The 12,500-nt window shown below is 34.6% G+C and overlaps 3 pseudogenes; 1 reads left to right on the top strand and 2 right to left on the bottom strand.

Moving 5' to 3' along the window:
• Nucleotides 1–219: 219 nt before the first annotated feature.
• On the bottom strand, nucleotides 220–3,085 carry LOC128288834 (DNA-directed RNA polymerase subunit beta'-like; annotated as a pseudogene).
• Nucleotides 3,086–3,111: 26 nt separating this feature from the next.
• Nucleotides 3,112–10,158, bottom strand: LOC128288830 (DNA-directed RNA polymerase subunit beta-like; annotated as a pseudogene).
• A 2,262-nt stretch (nucleotides 10,159–12,420) lies between these two features.
• LOC128288835 (photosystem II D2 protein-like) overlaps nucleotides 12,421–12,500 on the top strand; it is a 1,048-nt pseudogene continuing 968 nt past the window's right edge.

The following is a 12,500-nucleotide window of genomic DNA, read 5'->3' on the forward strand; positions in this document are numbered from 1 at the left end:
AAGGAAGGCGGGTTCGATTCCGCTATCCGCCAGGGCAATGTATTTAAGATAAAGGATAAAAGATTCGTTATAGTTGACTGTAAATAGTTGACTGGAATTGGAATATAATACACCCCTAAAGAAAAAATGACTAGTTAATAGGGTCAAGTCTAATTCCATCTATCACTTTATTGTGAAATACCAGATTGGCCCGTTCTGCCATAAATACCTTATTCCGCTGAGTGGACTTCGCCAATGGGTTTGAGTCAATGATTGGAAAACTTCCTTTTCTCGATCTTGATTTTGGTAGAAAGTCGGGTCAGGAACTGGGGTCCTAGTTGAACCAGAGACCCGAATTCATATTGGTGTCATAGAATTTTTTAGCTTAGATACCATATGATTGGGTATCATATGAGTAGGCCCGAAAAACCCTTGTATAGCTTCTTCGATTTCTCGGTAAGAGAAATATGACCAACAGTGGTTCGAATGTATATACAAAAGAATTTTTTTTAAACTTCTTACTATTAGATAATGTCCATAAATCTCATGATAGGTACGAAGATTCATAGTGAACTTCGATGGGAGCTTCTCTTGAAGCAATAACGCATTGCTCTAGTCGCCACCGGAGCCACAAAGGACTATCTAAATTGATTCTTTTCTGCCTATAAGCTCCAATCGCATCATAGGAATTACAAAAAAGCTCTTGTAGACTTATAGTTATTATCGTCAATTCTTTCATTTTGATAGCTTTTTCGATTCCATGGATTATACCTATTCGCACAAATACCTCGACGATTCCCACTCGTTAATACATGAGCCCAATAAGCATATCTTGATAGGGTGCGGAAATGGGATCCCCAATAGCTGGAGACAAAGATTCATATGAGAAAACATAAGTAAACGAGCCTCCTTGCGCCTCTAAAGATAAAAGTACATGAACTGCCATTTGATCCCCATCAAAGTCTGCATTGAATCCCTTACAAACTAATGGATGTAAACAAATAGCGCGTCCTTCCACTAAAATAGGTTGGAATGCCTGTATAATCTATGCAGAGTAGGCGCTCTATTCAACAATACAGGATGTCCCCGCATAACTTCTTGCAGTATTTCCCATACAATATTTTTCCGAATTTTACTCTTAGCAACTCCTATGTTCGGAGCAAGATGTTGTCTAATTAGACCGCGAATTACAAATGTCTGGAAAAGCTCTATTGCTATTTCGCGAGGCAATCCACAGCGATGTAATGAAAGTGAGGGGCCAACAACAATGACAGAACGTCCCGAATAATCGACTCGTTTGCCAAGCAAAGTCTCGCGAAATCTTCCTCTTGCCTTCAATTACATCTGAAAACGACTTGTAAACCTTATTATGACCGTCCCTCATTGGTTGTCCGCGGATTCCATTATCAAGAAGTGTATCCACGGCTTCTTGTACCAATTTTCTGACACATTACTAATTCCCTGGCGTAGATCTACTTGTTGTTAATAGATCGGTGAGTATTATTTCGATAGATAACTCTTCTATAGAGTTCATTAATATCGAACTCATTAGTTTACCCCATCTATCTGAATGATCGGTCTCAACTCGGGAGGAAACGGTAATAGACATAAAACCATCCATTCTGGTTCTATATTTGTTCGAATAAAATGCTTAGCCAATTCCATGCGTCTAACCAAAAATCCTTTCTTCTTCCAATTTTCGATCTTCCCATTCATTACCCGTGAGGCCTTCTTCTCTAATTCTTTCCATTCTACCACCGAATAATCGATAAAATTCGCAAATCTAGATCAGCTAATTGTTCTCGAATAGCACCTGCTCGGTAGAAATTTCGCGACTTCGAAATGTATCGAAACCTTGGGTAGTAAAAAAGTAGGATACTGTATTTCCAGGATTGAATTTCATATTCGAATGAACCTCGTAATCGTAAGAAAGTAGGTTTTTTAGCGATGGGCCTAGCAAAAGAAAAATTAGGATAGGGCCTGCAGGATCCCCCTCAAAATCGGACATGAGTTTCCTCTCATCCGGCTCAATAGTTACACCAATAAAGATAAAGTAAAGGTTCTCGCTTTCAAATTCTAGAACCCCCAAAAGGTCTACTCTTTACTCAAGTTCAAGAAACATTTCATTGATTGATTCTTCTTTTATTGATTTAGATTTTCTTAATTCTTTATTCAATTCAAAATTAGGACATAAATGAAATGTGAAATTCTTAGTAGTCTACTTCCCTCGAATGCTGAATCCTCTTAAATTAAAGGAGTGTCATAAGGATTTACTTGTCTATTACCCTTCCATTCGATCTCTTAGGTCCTGCGGTACCTCGACGATTACACGATGCCCTTAACTTAAAGCCTAAGCCTATATGCGATGTATGACTCCTGCAACCATGACATATTTGTTTCCTTGAACATAATTTCATTTCTTTCTAAAGAACTAAAAGAAATGAGACAGTTAATTCCACAAAAGAAGTCTTTTTTCACGGTACAACTCAAAATTCCTAGTTATTTATTTTTACTGACTCGACCATAGACCAATTCCCTTTTATTTGGGAGTATTGAATACGCCCATAATTCTGAGCTTCATGTTACTCTTCCCAAGAGACATGTCAGATCCAGGGCATCCCAATTCGATTGAATGGGATGACAGTTTCTCATTCTAATCTGTAAAATAATAATTTCGATCAAATCACATCGCAGTATACTAGACCCTCTAATTCTTTAAGAGTTTTGTCTAAAGATTGGCGATATAACTAGGAAGACGTTTCAAATACCATACATGAGTTACTGGACATACCAGCCTTATGTATCCCATTTGATATCTTCGTATCCGAGAATCAACAAATTCAACTCACATTGTTCACAAATTTAGGGCCCTCCTTTTGATTTCCAATTACTCGATAATTTCCACACGCAAATTCCACTTTTATAGGTCAAAAATTCTTTCACAAAATAATCCATCCTTTTCCGGTTTATTGGTTTTGTAATGAAAAGTATAGGGTTTGTCACCTCTCAACGGTTTCTCCATTAGGTAGGATTTTCTTGGCCCAAGCACTTATTTGTTGAGAAAGCTGAGTCAATTCAGGTGTTGATGTTTATATCGGTCGATCATAGAAGAAAAATTCTGATTCATTCCGATTAAGCTTCCTTCCTATTAATCTGGAAGTTCTTCTCAGATACAAGAAATGATTCAGTTCCAGAGCCAAAGATCGTAATTCTCGGACGAGCAATCGAAAGATTCTGGAGCATCTTCGGGTTTAGGTATTGTTCCTCAATGATCGTAGTCCCAAGTACTTCTTGGCGAGCTCTAATATGATCAGATTTATAAGTAAGCATTTCTTGTAAAATATGAGCAACACCAAATCCCTCTAGGCCCAAACCTCCATTTCTCCTACCCGTTGTCCTCCTTGCTTGGACCTTCCTCTAAGTGGTTGTTGTGTAACAAGTGCATAATGTCCACTGGAACGCCCATGTATTTTATCATCAACTTGATGAATTAATTTCAAGATATAAGTTTTCCTATTATAACAGGTTGCTCAAAGGGCCTCCCGTTCTTCCATCAAATATTCGGCTTTTCCTGGATATTCGGGTTCAAATACCCATGGATTCGCTGTTTGCTTACTGGCAGATATAATTCGGAAAACACTAGTTTTCTCGAAGCCTCTGTTCATATCTCTCATCAAATGGTGCTATTCGATAATGTCTATCTAGTAGACTCCTGCTAACAAGCGAGCATTCAAATAGCTGTCCTACATTCATTCGTGAAGGTTACTCCTAATGGGTTGAAGACCATATCAACAGGTCTTCCGTCTTGCAAATAAGGCATATCCTGTCTAGGTAAAATTTTGAAATGATCCCTTTATTTCCATGCCTTCCGGCTACTTTATCGCCTACTTTGATTTCGCGTTTCTGTGAAATATAGACACGAATCGTTTCCGGATTATAACTAGAACCCCTTTTTCTGGACCCATCTCATCGATGACTCGACCCTCCACCTATAGGTAATTTTAGACAGGTTTCCTTTGAAGTGGATACCTGAATCCCAATATGGCCCGTAATAATCTATCTTCTGGAGCATACGATGATTCTTTCGCCTGAGGCGTTAATTTACCTACTAAAATCGCCTGTCTCCACCCAGATCCAACATCACAATTCCATTTTGTCTAAATTGCGGAGTAAATGGGCTTCTAGGTGCAGTATTTCGTTAGTGATTCTTTCAGGACCTTGGCTTGTCATGAGTCTGAATTTCATATTTTCGTATGTGAAAAAGTATAAATATCTTCATATACTAGACGCTCGCTAATGAGTACCGCATCCTCAAAATTGTTTCCCTTGGCATATAAGCTACTAGTACGTTTTTGCCCAAAGCAGGTTCGCCACCAACCGTGGCACCGTCCGCTAAAATTTACCCTTTTAAATGCATTTACCCCCGAACCGGGCAGTTTGATGCATACAAGTATTTTTGTTGGAACGTTGATACATAACTAATGGAATGCCTAGAGCATCTCCATTGCCCGATAAAATAATCTTGTCAGTATCGGTGGAAATGATCTTTCCCTCGTGATCGGCTATAGCAGGAACTCCTGAATCTAGAACCACTTGGCGTTCCAACCCATTCAACAATGCACTTCTCGGAACGAAAGCGGAACTGCTTGGCGTTGCATATTAGAACTCATTAAAGCCCGATTCGCGTCATTATGCTCGATAAAAGGAATGAGGAAGCTCAATAGAAAAATATTGAAAGGAAAAATACTTCGAAGATGAACTTGTTCCCATGCAATAGTCAGGAATTCTTGGCGGTATCGAGCCGGAACAACCTGTTCTTCCTGAATACCTGATTCAAGGCCAAAAGAATTTCCTGCCGCTACCATATAATATTCATCTCGACTTGAGGAATAAATAAAGCATCTGTGCTTTTTGATCTCTCAAAGATTTTATAAAATGGACTTTCTAGAGACCCCCAATGACCAATCCTGGCATGGTTGCTAAGGATCCGATAAGTCAACATTGATCCTTCAGACGTGTCAATTGGGCAAATGCGTCCATAGTGACTAGGATGGATATCTCGTATCCGAAAATTAGCAGTTCGCGGTCAATCCTCCGGGGCCCAAATAACTCAATTTTCTCTCCATGCACTATTTGTGTCAATGGATTTGTTCGATCAAAACTTGAGACAATGGGTGTAATCCGAAAAGGATTCATAAGTGGTTGTTAATGGAGTCAAGTTACCAAATTCTGAGAGTCGGTATCAATTTATGCCTAATTGCTCCATATATAGTTCCTCTAACTACATTTTCTAAACGAACCAGAGCCAATCCGAATTGATCTTGTAAGAGATCCGCTACAGAACGAATACGCTTATTTTCAAATGATTCATATCGTCAAGTGTACCCATTCCAAATTTCATTCCAATCAAACGATCCGCAGCTGCCAATATATCTCGCGGTAAAAAATGTATTGTTCTGAGGTATATTAAGATTCAATCTCTGGTTCATATTTCGTCGACCAATCCTTCCTAATTCACATCTTTGCTGAAAGAATTTCTTTTGTAATTCCTTACACAAGGATTCAGAAAATACCGGATCCCCGCCTACAGAAATTATTGATAAAACTCCAAAATGGCATTTCTTTTGTTAATTTTTTTTCCTTATCGGTCCAGGAAAGACGAAAGCATTCTCTCTCTGATAATATTTTGATGTGGTGAATCAGTTCAATGGTCTGTTGGGGATGTTTGATAAAGTTTGATGGATGTGGTTATATTCCTTGATTGGTTTCTCTATGGTTTAATTATTGATCATATTCAATTATTGATTCCCATTTTCTGATTCCCGAGGCGTTTTGGTTCCCATTTCTCAAAAATCCCATTCTTTTCATTCATCAGATCCTACAGATCGATCTAATAATGATGGAATTGAATTTCTATTCTGTTTACTGAATCATGAAATTTTATCTAACTCCATATACCATATAATATATGTGGAATGTATGAAATATGAAATGCGTATGAACGGAAGAAGAAAAATTATACTCAAATTTTAATTTATATTTATAACAAACAGATACAGAAAAGAATTGATAAATGCCATTTAGCGCATGGAGTTTTGTTTTGTATAGAATATAAAAAAAATAATTCAATTTCTACCATTATTATGATATTACATATTCCAATCCGATTGAATACCAGAAAAATGAAAGGAATTCCTGATTTGATCTGTTCGTTGAGATAAAGACAAAATAATCATAAAATATATATATAGGGAGAGAGTTGATTTTTCTAGCGCTTAATTTTTTCATGGACTCCATTGTTCAAAAAACGATTCGCAGAAGATAGATGTTTTTACCCACTTTTTAGTTTTTATTTTTAGTAGAATATTTAGAATATGATTGAAGTGCGTACGAAAAGGGGCTTCTATTTATTAAACAGGTGCAGATATAGCATTTCTATTTATATATGTCTTTCTTTTATTCCATTATAACGCTCTAATGGAGACAAGACATGGCGTGCTCTATCAAAAATTCTATTTTTTCTTTTATTTTAATCTATTCAATGAAAAATTGAAACACGATAATTTCTTGCTGATTCCCTATGGACATCATATAGATAGATAAAATACCTCATTAGATAACTATAACTGTGTAACAACTTATGCTCTGGGGTTTACATAGACTGATAATTGCTGTTATATTATTATAATATACTTGAAATTAAGAAAGTTTTTTTTTATTGAAAAAAAAATCAATTTAGTTATGTATCAGTTTATTTTCTTATACCATTAGAAAAGACAAGTGAAGAAGAATCGTCCATAAATTTGCAGTCAATAGTTAATGGTTCCAATTTATTTGTCCTGAATTTTACTTTTGTAACTGAGAATCCATTTTCTTTTCAATAGAAAAGAAAGGATTTTTAGATATTGTGTGTCTTGAGATACTATAATTGAAGGTATGGATCCGATCTAAAAATGAAAAGAAAAGATACTCTCCTTTTTTTTTGTAACCTTTGGCGACATGGCCGAGCAGTAAGGCGGGGACTGCAAATCCCTTATTCCCAGTTCAAATCCGGGTGTCGCCTGATCAACAAAAAACTCGAAATCCTAACGTCTCCTAACGTCTAGGATTCAAGGAAAAACTAAAGTAGTGGAAGGAATCAGTAAATCTTGATATAGGCCCCCTTACTAATGGAGTGGCTACTAGAGGAGTCTTGAATTAGATTGGATAACAGGGTGTCTAATTAACTAATGAATGGTTGTAGAAGGGTTGGAAGATACTTTGTATACAGACGGATGAAAGTCTCTGAGTGTTCAGGCATCCAATTAATATTAGATTGGATAGATAATTGGCTTTACAATGAGGGACACCAAAGAAAGAATAAGTCTTATTGATACATGTGAGTAACATTCTTTTGATACTTCCAAAGTGTTACTGCGCATTTGCTTGTGTAATGGTTCTCGATTTTACTCGAAATCATATAAGAGCTTGTTATAAGCGGATTTATCAAGTGATTCATCAACGGTGGCGTGTCACAATTCCTTTTCTTTTGACTCTGCGCCAGTAATTACACTATTATTAGTGAACAATAATGGAAAAATTGAATTCCTTCATATTTGTTTCATATTCATAGAGATGGGGACATAATACACATGGATATAGTAAGTCTTGCTTGCTGCTTTGTGGTAGTCTTTACATTTCCCTTTCACTCGTAGTATGGGGAAGAAGTGGGCTCTAGGGTACTCCTAATTGGGGTTGAGAATCAAACCGTATCAATTATTTTCTAGATCGTTTTGCAAAGCCTTTTTTATTTAACTATTTTATTAGTCTTCATTTCGAAATTCTTGGATTCTAGTGGAGTAATGTATTCTATGAATAACACCTTTTCAATCAAAATCAAATAAACATTTCAATAATCCCCATGTTCGTATTTCAAAGTAAAGGATCGGATGATAGCAATAAAAAAATTCTTCCTAAATTTTCTATTTTGATGAACCAGCTCTTACCAGAGTTATGAACGGACAATGAGGACAAGGAACCCCTTTGTTTTCTGTATTTGCTTGTTTTATTTCCCTCCTCTTTACTGTTCAAAGAAAAAAAAGTCTTTTTTATTTAATTTCATTTTAATAAGATCTTGCCTTAGTGTAGTCACATATTAGACACTTACCCCTGTTTTATTTGAATTTCATTTATGAAATGCTTTATTGACTCATTTCATATCATGGATCAAAGAAGTTAAATTCAAAATCGGCAGGGTATACCTTTTTTCGAAACGAAATACGAAGAAGTTACCATAGAACTCTTTGGATCATCTGTCAGTTGCTCAACGAATTACTTCTTTGGAATGTTCAAAAAAAGATTACTTGGTTTTTTTTTTTTTATTAATTAATTAATATATACCTATTCCATTCCATTTTCCTTCATTTCTGATTATTTTAATAGGAATCTCGGTATCCACCAAAAAATCAAATCCATGAAATGAAAGAATTATAAAATCGTAAGACTTGCCTTTCAATTATTTCAGATTAATTGAAATCAACACAAATAAAATAGATCAAGCGAAAAATAAAATTGAGATACTATGTACAGTACATATCTTTAATTGATATCGACATGTATGAAGATACATATTGTGGATTCATCTATATTAAGCTTGTATCTTTCATTACAATAATAGATATAGATAGTATGGTAGAAAGATTCATATTTTTTTTCTACCATACTATCGAGTTTTATAGGATACTGCTGATTCTAGTCCATTCATTTTATTTAAGACGTGAGATTTGAATCCTTTTTTTCTTAACTCCTTGATAAAAAGTCAAGTTTCATTCAAATTAATCACTTTGACTGACAGTTTTTACGTATATTATAAGTAAAAAAGCGGTAGGAACTAGAATGAACAGCGCTGTAGCAATAAATGCGAGAATATTTACTTCCATAATTTCATTGTTTTTTTTACTTCGCAATAACTCGGGATTTAATCCCATAGAGATGATAAATTTGTCGCTTGTAAATTCAATGCAATGACTTACATTTCAATGACATCGAATCGGATCAATATCATGAATAACAATATCTAGGCTATCAAATCGATTCACCGTCGAGAATTGAATAGTATAACATAGGAAGATCTTTTATCCACCGAATACAAAAGTGATGCCTGGTCCAATCAAAAGAATTCCTTTATTTATATATATTCTTTTCCACCCTTTCTTTTCGATAATCTACCGCCTTCCTTGTACAATCATCTGATGATGTATCATCTGACTGCTTTTCCACTTTCACCGTTTACAAATAGTTTCCAAATAAACCCCAACAAAGAAAGGAAAAATAAATAAAAAAAAGATAAAGATATCGTTGGGAATGAAATTCTGTCATTTGTATCCTTTGACAGAAAACGGAGGATCTATTGATGTATTTTAAAATTTTATCCGTCAGGACTGACGGGGCTCGAACCACAGCTTCCGCCTTGACAGGGCAGTGCTCTGACCAATTGAACTACAATCCCAGAAATAAAGAAAAGTGTACAACAGAGATAGTCTTATGATTTCATTCAAGCCATTTCTATTTAGATTTTAGATTCGAAGCCGGGTTGTAACAAACAAAGGCGCGAGTAATATATTGATATCCATACAGGTATGCACTTTGAGTGGAGACGCGGATTACTAGTTACTAGGAATCCTTTCGTTATGCCAAATAAATCGATCAATAATCAATTTGAAAATGAAAACAAAAAAGAGTCTTCTTTTTGTTTACTTTACTCTTTTCTTTTCATTAAACTTTCTATTTAATGATCTGATATGAATCTAGAGCGTTATCAAGGTCATAATTTATGGAACAACTAAATAAATAGAACAAAATAAAAACAAATAGCGGTAGGGATGGATATATCACAAAATTGGACTTTTTTATTCTTCCTAATTTTTGTTTGGCTTTTCAGGAAAACAAAATACAAAAATGGGCATTTTAGGTTATGGCGGATCAGCGAATTATTGGGCCGAGCTGGATTTGAACCAGCGTAGACATATATAACGAATTTACAGTCCGTCCCCATTAACCGCTCGGGCATCGACCAGGAAGAATCAATTCTAGGTTTATTGATAATCCATGATCAACTTCCTTTCGTAGTACCCTACCCCAGGGAAGTCGAATCCCTGCCTCCTTGAAGAGAGTGTCCTGAACCGCTAGACGATGGGGCATACTTGCCTGACCGCGACCATACTATGCTCATAGTATGAGCAGTTTTTAAATGTCAATATAATGGAATGACTAGAGCCGAGAGCTTTTCCATCTTTTATGATTTTCCATTTTAGATTCACGATTTATACTCAGTAAATCATTCATCGCCACTCTATTCGATATAGAAATAAATTAGATAAATTCAATCTATTATATAAATATTTATTAGAAATAAATAGATATTATAAAAATAGAAATAAATAGATATTATAAAAAGAAACTAGATTATATTAATAATACAAAGTATAAGATCAGTGATTGGTTTAACATAAACATAAAAAGGGAGTTAACCTTCATTTTTCCACTTTCATTCATTGATTCACTCATTATTACGACAGAGACAGGCATGTTTCTATCTCACACTAAGCCGGTAAATTAACAAAAAGTAAATCAGGAATTTTTGGAAGAGGCAGCAAGTTATCGAAAATTATGTGTGTGTGTTTTTCTAAAACTAAAAATTGGGTTCAGTGGACAAAGCAAATCCCTTCATCATGTTTCGATAAAATAGATTGGATCTATGTCGATTGCTAAGGTACCTGTATTAATCAAATAAATGAATTTCGTTCTGTTCTGATAAGCCAATTATGATTGGCCTTGAAACAATTCATTGCATTGATATTTATCAAACCCAATACCAATAAAACCATTTTACCCTCTACACGTTAAGTAAATTAGAATTCTCATTCCTGAGCTACTAGCCACTATGAGTCTGCATATACTTATATATATATAAATAGATCTTATCCGTCTACTAATTCATTCAGTAATTGAATCGAACCGCCCTTTTAACTCAGTGGTAGAAACGCCATGGTAAGGCGTAAGTCATCGGTTCAAATCCGATAAGGGGCTTTTGACTTTTTTTTTTCATAAAACTCCTATGAAATGGTAGTATTCATATTGAATACTAGGGATGTTGTTTTTATTGGTAATAAAAACCCAACTGTATATATATAATAATTGAATTAGAAATTGTATAATTTAACTCTAATAAGTTATTATTCTAATGAGTTAGAGTAGAGTAATTCTAAAAAAGTTGAAATTATAATGAATAATGATAAGCCGTCTCTTGAAGCGACAAATATATATTTCTATTTTGTTTTGATTTTGAATTAGATTATTCAATCAAATCCATTGTAAAAATTGTAAAGATTAGAAATCAACAAAAGAAAAAGTAAGTGGATCTAACCCATTGAATCGTGACTATATCCACTATTCTGATATTAAAATTCGATAGAGATGAAATTGGAACAGTCGATTTCTTTTTATTTCATATTTATTTGGACTCCACAAAATCCGTCGATATTTCCGATTCAATCTTCTTGTTCCTAGGAATAAATTAATATTCTATTCGAGATAAAGAAACATTTATTTCAAGTTACAACCTAAGAGCCTTTTCAACATCTTATCTTTCTTTGATTCCAGAACACAACAAGATCCATTTCTATCTATATATTCTATCTATTCTATAATGAATAGAAACCTAAATCAAATCATGTCTTCACATATCAAATATTTCCATATCGATACATATGACACTTTTGTTCTGCCAATGTGATGGAAGTGAGTGCGAAAAAGAAACTTTCATTTGAGTCTCCTATTATTTAATTTAATATTATTAAATATTGTATTAGATTGAAAATAGGAACTTCGAATCTTTCTGATATACATAAAGTAAATGAAAAGATTCGAAGTGGATTCTCGACCCGTGAAATGAAAAATAGCCTCTGGAGTTTTTTGTTTTATATTCATCTGAAGGAAATATGAAAACAATAAATAAAAGAAATAAAATGAAGGAAATATATCAGACTATAGTAATTTAATACACATAGAAAAAATACATAAAAATATTGATTTTATCAATTTCACGAACAAGATCCAAGAATAAGATTAGTTGATGGAGGGGGAGGTAGATCTGAGGATCAACCAGTAGCGAGAAGAAGGATCGCTTCTTCCTTGAATTGAAGAGTTCGTTCAAAAATTCATCTATCTGATTGATGAGCCATAAGACAATTCATGGTTCAGACGACTAGTAAAATAGAAAAGAATAAACGAATTGAGTTCATGGATTTACCTAAGTCAGGTTATGGACCAATACAAGAAAATATTTTTTATATTCGAAACCAATTAATTATAAGGGGCAGTGCACGAAATCAAATCATACATAAAATCAGATCCCCAGCCCCCATAACATAAGGTGCTCGAAAATGGTTGAAGTAGTTGAATAGGAGGATTGCTATGACTATAGCCCTTGGTAAATTACCAAAGATGAAAATGATTTATTTGATATTATGGATGACTGGTTA

This window comes from Gossypium arboreum, unplaced genomic scaffold, assembly GCF_025698485.1.
Source record: "Gossypium arboreum isolate Shixiya-1 unplaced genomic scaffold, ASM2569848v2 Contig00301, whole genome shotgun sequence".
Classification (NCBI taxonomy): Eukaryota; Viridiplantae; Streptophyta; class Magnoliopsida; order Malvales; family Malvaceae; genus Gossypium; species Gossypium arboreum.